We start from the raw sequence: 8,431 nt of genomic DNA on the forward strand, positions 1-8,431 counted from the left end.
ACTGAAGGGTCTGTTTCCATGCTGTACATCTCTATGACTCTAACTGAGTGATTGAACACGAGTGGAAAACTGATGTTGGAGGGAAGGGATCAGATTTCTGCACATTGGGACCAGTTCTGGAGAAGGTGGGATCCCTTTAGAAATGGTCCAAGCCTGAACAGGCTAAATATCATTTGCAAGGAGACTTGGTGACCCTACTGGGGGAGGGTTTACAAAAGTTTATTAGAATGGCAAGTTGTCTTTTCCCTTGGATGGAGGACTCTAAAGGTGCATATTTTTAAGGTGAGTGAAGAGAGAGATTTAAAAAAGACTTGAGAAGCAATATTTTTTACACAGAAGGAAGGAAGTTGTGGAATGAACTTCCTGAGGACGTGGTAGATACAGGTACAATTACAATGATTAAAATACATTTGGATAGATCCATGAAAAGGAAAGGTGTGGAGGGATATGGGCCAGGAACAGGCAAGTGGGGCTAGTTTAGTTTGGGATTAGGTTCGGCATGAACTGGTTGGACCGAAGGGTATGTTTCTATGATGTATGACTCTTTGACAGAGGATGGGAACTTGAGCAGGGAAACAGAGGAAGGAAAAGCAAGGACAAAGACAGAAGACAGAAAAGAAAGAAGAAAATGTAAAAGGCAGAAAAACAAGGGCAAAAAACAAATGGGGCCATAGTGCAAAATAAAGCTAAGGTCACTAACAAGTTTAAAAAGATTAACCTAAAGGTCTTGTGTCTTAATGCACAGTGTATTTCACAATAAAGTGGGTGAATTAGCAAATAGACACAAATAGTTGTGATTACAGAAACATGCTGCAGGGTGACCAAGGATGAGAATTACCACCCAGAGAGTATTCAATATTTGGGAAGGACAGACAGATATTGAAAGGGGGTGGGGTAGGGTTGTTAGTAAAGGAGTAATTCATTGCAATTGTGAGGAAGGATATTGGTTTGGAAAATTATGATATGGGATCTGTCAGATGAATATAAGAAATACTAGGGTTCAAAAACATTGTTGGATGTTGTCTATACATCCCTGAAACAGTGGTGGAGATGGAAGGGAAGGCATTACACAGAAGATTAGAGATGCATGCAATAAGACTACAACTATAATTACGAGTGATCTACATATGGATCAAACTGGCCATATTACTGTGGGGGAGGATTTCCTGGAGTGTGTGATTTTTTTTTAGAACAATACTTTGTGGAAGCAAATAGACAGCAGGCTATCCTATACTATGTACTATGCAATGATAAAGGATTAATGGAACTTGTTTTGCAGGATCCATTGGAGAAGTACAACTATAAAATGATAGAATTGTTAATTTAGATGGAGAATATGAAGATGAATCCAAAGCTAGGGTTATGAATAGAAAAAATAAACCACAAGGTTATGAGGCATGAATTGGCAATGGATTGGGGAATGTTATTCAATGTGATGGCAATAGAGAGGCTTTGGTGAAGATTTAAGGACGAACTGGATGAAGTACAGCTGGAGTTCTTAGTTCTTAACTGGAGCAAAAATTAAACAGGAAAGATGGCTGAACCATGGCATATAAAGAAATTAGGGATAGTATCAATCTAAAGAGAAAACTTATAACATTGCAAGAAAAGCAAGCCTGAGGCCTGAGAGCTGTTTAAAATTCAGGACAAAAAGGTTTGACCAAGAGGGGTAACACAGAGTATCAGAGCAAACCTGCAGGGAACATAAAAACTGACTGTAAAAGCTTCTATAAATATGTGAAGAGAAAAGTATTAACAAAAGCAAATTAGATCTTTTAGAGTCAGAAATGGGGGAATTTATAATGGGGAACAAAGAAATGGCAGAAGGTTTAAATACATATTTGATTTGTCTTCATTAAAAAGGAAATAAATAACTTGCAGAAAATTTGGGAATCAAGAGTTTAGTGAGAGGGAGAAATTGAAGACAATAGTATTATAGTTTTTAAAAAGAAAAATTGTGCATTAGAAACTAATGGGGTTAAAGGTTAACAGATATCCAGGGACTGATAATCTGCATATCAGAAATCTGAAATATTATGTTCAGTTTTGATCTCCCTAATTAAGAAAGGATATACCTGAGAGAAGAATAGTGCAGTAGCTGATACAAGGGATGGCTGGATGTTTGTTGTGAGGGGAGTTTTGTTCAATTGGACCTGTATCCACTCGCGTTTAGAATGATGAGCAGGGAGATCTGATTGAAAAGTACCAAATTCCATCAGGTCTGGACAAACTGGATGTAGGGAGGATGTTTCCCCTGGTTGGGGAGTCTATAACCAGGAGTCACAGTCTCAGAATATGGGGTAGACAATTCAAGACTGAGATAAGGAAAGATTTTTTCACTCTCAAAAGGTAGTGACTGTGGAATTCACTACTGTGAAGGCTGTGGAAGCCAAGCAAGAGCTAGATGGGTTTATATTCAATGGAGTTTAGAAGGATGAGGGGGAGTCTACTTGAAACATACTGAAAGAATGCTGAAAGATCTGGAAGAGTAGATATTGGGAAGATGTTTCCATTGGTAGGAGAGACTAGGACCCAAGGGCACAGCCTTAGCGTAAAGGGAAGACATTTTAGAACAGAGATAAGGAGAAACTTCTTCAGCCGGATAGTGGGGAATCTCTGGAATTAATTGTCACAGAAGGCTGTGGAGGCCGGGTCATTGAGTATATTTAAGACGGAGATAGACTGGTTCTTGTGTATCAAGGTGATCAAGGGTTACGGGGAGAAAATGGGAGAATGGGGTTGAGGAACTTGTCAGCCATGATTGAATGGTAGATCAGACTCGAAGGGCTGAATGGCCTAATTTCTGCTCCTATGTCTTATGGTCATATGGTCGGTGTGGACTGGTTGGGCCAAAGGGCCTGTTTCTGCACTGTAGGGAATCTAATCTAATCTAAAGAGTTCAATGTGAGCTTATCCAGTGTCTTCATTGTTGAATCTCTCTGTCCCAGGCAACAACCTGGTGAATCTCCTCTGCCCTCCCTGATATAATCATGTCCTTCCCATAGTGTGGTGACCATACTTGCTGGGAGAACGTGACGTCTGTAGATGCTGGAGATCAGAGTCGAGAGTGCGGTGCTGGAAAAGCACAGCAGTTCAGGCAGCATCCGAGGAGTAGGAGAGTCGACGTTTCAGGCAAAAGCCCTTCATCTTTCCTGATGAAGAGCTTATGCTCGGAACGTTGATTCTCCTGCTCCTCGGATGCTGCCTGACCAGCTTTGCTTTTCCAGCACCATATTCTCAACCATGTTTGGTGACCTATATCAGAGTGACCAGCCCTGTAACTGTGTGGAACTTACACAGTTCCTGGTCAAGTCACATAAAGGCTTGGGAATGTTCGGACTTGGATTCTCCATCATTCAATCACTAAAGGCTGTGATTGTTGTGGAGAAAATGTAGAGAATCACCAGGAGACGCAGAGAGTTCTTCAAGGAGTAGTTCTTTTATTTGCAAACAAAAAACAGTGACACTCAGAAAGCAAATTCTTGAATGTCCCCAAACCGTGGGTCTGTGGTTCTTTATGCCGTTTTTTTATCATGTTTTTGTTAGCTTATCAGCATGTCCAACTGTGTTAATCAGAATTACCTCACTCCAACTATACAATAAACCAACGATGTTAATCCCATTATCTCTCTAGTTCCGCCACTATAGTTTTTCCTACATTCTAATTAATGTTATTCTAATGTCATGATTAGGCATTTTATTGTCAACTCTGCAACAATGGCCTTTCATCCCAGACCCTACTAATATTTTTTTAGATATTTTACTGTCAAGGGTCTCGAGCAGGCTGACTCTACTAACTATTAATTACATATATAATGTCATGTCCCAAATATTTATTGTCACAACCTGTCCCAACCTGCCATGATGATATTTAGCAGGCGAGGCTGACTTTACTAACTGTGTTATCTCATCCTTTCAGCCCCAATCTGCTAATTGTAGGAGCATTCTACTATCCTTATCCCATCCTGTCACACTGACCTTTTCACTAGTGTAGCATTCCACAGACCTCTTGCAACAGATCGCCCGTGGTCTTCATGTTTAATCCTTCCCATGCTTTCATGCTCCTTATTTTCTATATGATAGAGCTATAGGATGGGTGTGTGTGTGTGTGTGTGTGTGCGTGCGCGCGCGCTGGGGTAAGGTGGAGTGAAGGGAGCTCCGCTAGCATTGGTTATTACAATGTGGAGGTTGATACTTCTGATAACTAAAACCAAATCACCCAGAAAGGAGCACCTTGCTTTGTAATCTGTTAAAAGAAAGGTGACAAAGAGTATACCTACTTCTCACACCCCCCAATCTGTTACAAAGGACCAATTAAATGAAAGGAATCCCTGATACTCACTTAATCAGTAACAAGTAACAATTTATTTATTTAACAGTGAACAAATTAACAAAATTACTAACAAACCAGACAATTCCTCCCTAACTACTACATGGTCCCTAGCTAAACTAAATTCTCTTGGCATGCTATTTCAGTAACACAGGTCCCACTTAGAGTCATAGAGACCAGAATTGCATGCAATAGTCCAATAGTGGCCTAACCAATGTCTTGTACAGCCGCAACATGACCTCCCAACTCCTGTACTCAATACTCTTCCCAATAAAGGAAAGCATACCAAATCATTGCCTGGCAGTTTTGTCATGGATGTTACTTGCCACTTATCAGTTCAAGCCTGGATCTTGTCTGGGTTTTGCCTCATTTGAACATGGACTGCTTCAATATCTGAGGAACGGTGCTAAACATTGTTCAACCATCGGCAAATATCTTCACATCTGACCTTATGGTGGAGGGACGGTCATTGATGAAGCAGCTGAAGATGGTTGGGTCTGAGGAACCCCTGAAGAAGGGCTTATGCCAGAAAAGTCGATTCTCCTGCTCCTTGGATGCTGGCCTGCTGTGTTTTTCCAGCACCACATTTTTCAACTCTGGTCTCCAGCATCTGCAGTCCTCACTTTCGCCCTCCTGAGGAACTCCTGCAGAGATGTCCTTGAGCTGAGATGACTTGGTAAAAAACACTGAAGTGTTCAATCAGCCATGATTATATTGGAAGCACACTAGCTTTCGGAGCGTAGCTCCTTCATCAGGTGATAGCGGAGGACACAATTGTAAGGCACAGAACTTATAGCAAGAATTTACAGTGTGATGTAACTGAAATTATACATTGAAAAATACCTTGATTGTCTGTTGAGACTTTCATCTGTTTAAATACCATGATAGTTTCACTTCTTTCATGTGTAAATCACAAAACCTTTTTTAAAAGTTGCATTCTCAGTTTAGCTGTAACAATGAGTGTTAGCTAGACAATATGTTGAAGGTATTAGCCCCCTGTGTTCTCTGTCTACACCATGATGTTTAGATTGATTCTAATCTAAAAAGTGAGATAACAGAGGTTTACATGAATCCATACAGTTTTTGAGCAAAGTACGATGTAACTCTGCAAGTACAAATTCAGCCCACAAAATATATGTGTGCATGTGTGCTTTTGTGTCTGTCTGTGAGTGTGTCTGTTTGGATTGGGGGTTGTGAGTGTGAGAGATAGTGTATGTGTGTTGTAGTGAGTGTAGAATGTCTTAAGTCTGTGAGGGGATGCATGTGTGAGTGTGGGAGTGTGTGTGCGTGTCTGGGGTGGGAGGTTGTGAGTATCTGTGAGAGAGAGTGTATATGTGTGTACCTGAGTATAGAGTGGTCTAAGTCTCTGAGAGGCTGCCTGTGTGAGTGCAGGATCTCTAACCAACATTATACACCAGGTACCATTGATGACATTTTCTTCCTCTGGACCCATGGCAAGGAGTCACCGATAAAACTACACAGTGATATCAACACATTTCATCCCACCATCAAACTCACCATGGACTACTCTCAATTATCTGTCTCATTCTTGGACACGTGCGTCTCCATCAAGGATGGACACCTCAGCACCACACTCTACTGCAAACCCACAAACAACCTCACAATGCTACACTTCTCACACCTAAAATATGTTAAAACAGCCATCCCCTATGGACCAGCCCTACGCATACACCAGACCTGCTCAGGTGAGGAGGAGCGTGATGGGTACCTGGAAGTACTCAGGGATGCCCTCACAGAACGGAGTACGATGCCCAACTCATCGACTGCCAGTACCGAAGTACCAGTACCACAACGAGGAACTGTAATGACCTCCTCAGGAGACAGACACGTGCTGCAACCGACAGGGTACCCTTCGTTGTTCAGTATTTCCCAGGAGCCGAAAAACTACACCATGTTCGTCGTGACCTGCAACACATTATCAATGAGGATGAGCACCTCACCAAGACCTTCCCCACACCTCCACTACTTGCCTTTAAACAACCGCCAAACTGCAATCAGATCGCTGTCCGTAGCAAACTGCCCAGCTCTCAGGACAACTCCATACAACCATGTCACAGTAGGCGCTGCAAGACGTGTCAGTGTGTGGACATATGCACCACCATTCTGCGTGGGGACACCTCCCACCTTGTACATGGCAGGTACTCATGTGACTCAGCCAACGTTGTCTATCTTATACATTGCAGGCAAGGATGCCCGGAGGCATGGTACATTGGGGAAACTGAGCAAAGGCTACGACAACAGATGAATGGGCACCGCACAACAATCAACAGACAGGAGGGTTCCCTCCCAGTTGGGGAACACTTCAGTGATCCAGGACATTCAGCCTCGGACCTTCGGGTGACCAACCTCCAAGGTGGACTTCGGGACAGGCAGCAGAGGAAAGTGGCCGAGCAGAGGCTGATAGCTAAGTTCGGTACCCACAGGGAGGGCCTCAACCGGGACCTTGGGTTCATGTCACATTACAGGTGATCACCATTACACTATATACACACACACACACACACTCACACAGGACTCCTCTCAGAGACTTAGACCACTCTACACTCATGCACACACATATACACTCTCTGTCACAGATACTCACACAACCCCCCCACCCAAGACACGCACACACACTCCCACACTCACATATGCACCCCCTCACAGACTTAAGACACTCTACACTCACTACACACACATATACACTCTCTCACACACTCACAAACCCTCCCCAGACAGACAGACACACACACAGACAGACACAAAAACCCACACGCACACATATATTTTGTGGGGTGAATTTGTACTTGCAGAGTTACATTGTACTTTGCTCAAAAACTGCATGCATTCATGTAAAACTCTGTTATCTCTCTTTTTAGATTAGAATCAATCTAAACATCATGGCATAGACAGAGAACACAGGGGGCTAACACCTTCAACATATTGTCTAGCTCACATCAATTGTTACAGCTAACCTGAGAATGCAACTTTTTAAGAGTCATAGAGATGTACAGCATGGAAACAGACCCTTCGGTCCAACCTGTCCATGCCGACCAGATATCCCAACCCAATCTATTCCCACCAGCCAGCACCCGGCCCATATCCCTCCAAATCCTTTCTATTCATATACCCACCCAAATGCCTCTTAAATATTGCAATTATACTAGCTTCCACCACTTCTTCTGGCAGCTCATTCCATACACGTACCACCCTTTGCATGAAAAAGTTGCTCCTTAGGTCTCTTTTATATCTTTCCCCTCTCACCCTAAACCTATGCCCTCTAGTTCTGGACTCTCTCACCCCAGGGAAAAGACTTTGTCTATTTATCCTATCCATGCCCCTCATGATTTTATAAACCTCTATAAGGTCACCCCTCAGCCTCCGACGCTCCAGGGAAAACAGCCCCAGCCTGTTCAGCCTCTCCCTTTAGCTCAAATCCTCCAACCCTGGCAACATCCTTGTAAATCTTTTCTGAACCCTTTCAAGTTTCACAACATCTTTCTGATAGGAAGGAGACAGGAATTGCATGCAATATTCCAACAGTGGCCTAACCAATGTCCTGTACAGCTGCAACATGACCACCCAACTCCTGTACTCAGTACTCTGCCCAATAAAGGAAAGCATACCAAACGCCTTCTTCACTATCCTATCTACCTGTGACTCCACTTTCAAGGAGCTATGAACCTGCATGCCAAGGTTTCTTTGTTCATGTGAAACTATCATGGTAGTCGAACAGATGAAAGATTCAACAGACAATTAAGGTATTTTTCAATGTATAATCTCAATTACATCACACTGTAAATTCTTGCTATAAATTCTGTGCCTTATAATTGTGTCTTCCACTATCACCTGGTGAAGGAGCAGCACTTCGAAAGCTAGTGTTGTACCAATTAAACCTGTTGGACTATAACCTGGTGTTGTGTGATTTTTAACTTTGTACACCACAGTCCAATACCAGCATCTCCAAATCATGATTATATTAAGTGACAGGACAGACTTGATGGGCTGAGTGGCCTTACTCCTTTTCTATGCAAGCCCATCTGTATTCTAAACTTGTCTTTGTCCCATCATAGACAAGAGTCACTGCAGTGCAGGACATAA

This window comes from Hemiscyllium ocellatum, chromosome 5 (assembly GCF_020745735.1).
Source record: "Hemiscyllium ocellatum isolate sHemOce1 chromosome 5, sHemOce1.pat.X.cur, whole genome shotgun sequence".
In the NCBI taxonomy this organism is placed as follows: domain Eukaryota; kingdom Metazoa; phylum Chordata; class Chondrichthyes; order Orectolobiformes; family Hemiscylliidae; genus Hemiscyllium; species Hemiscyllium ocellatum.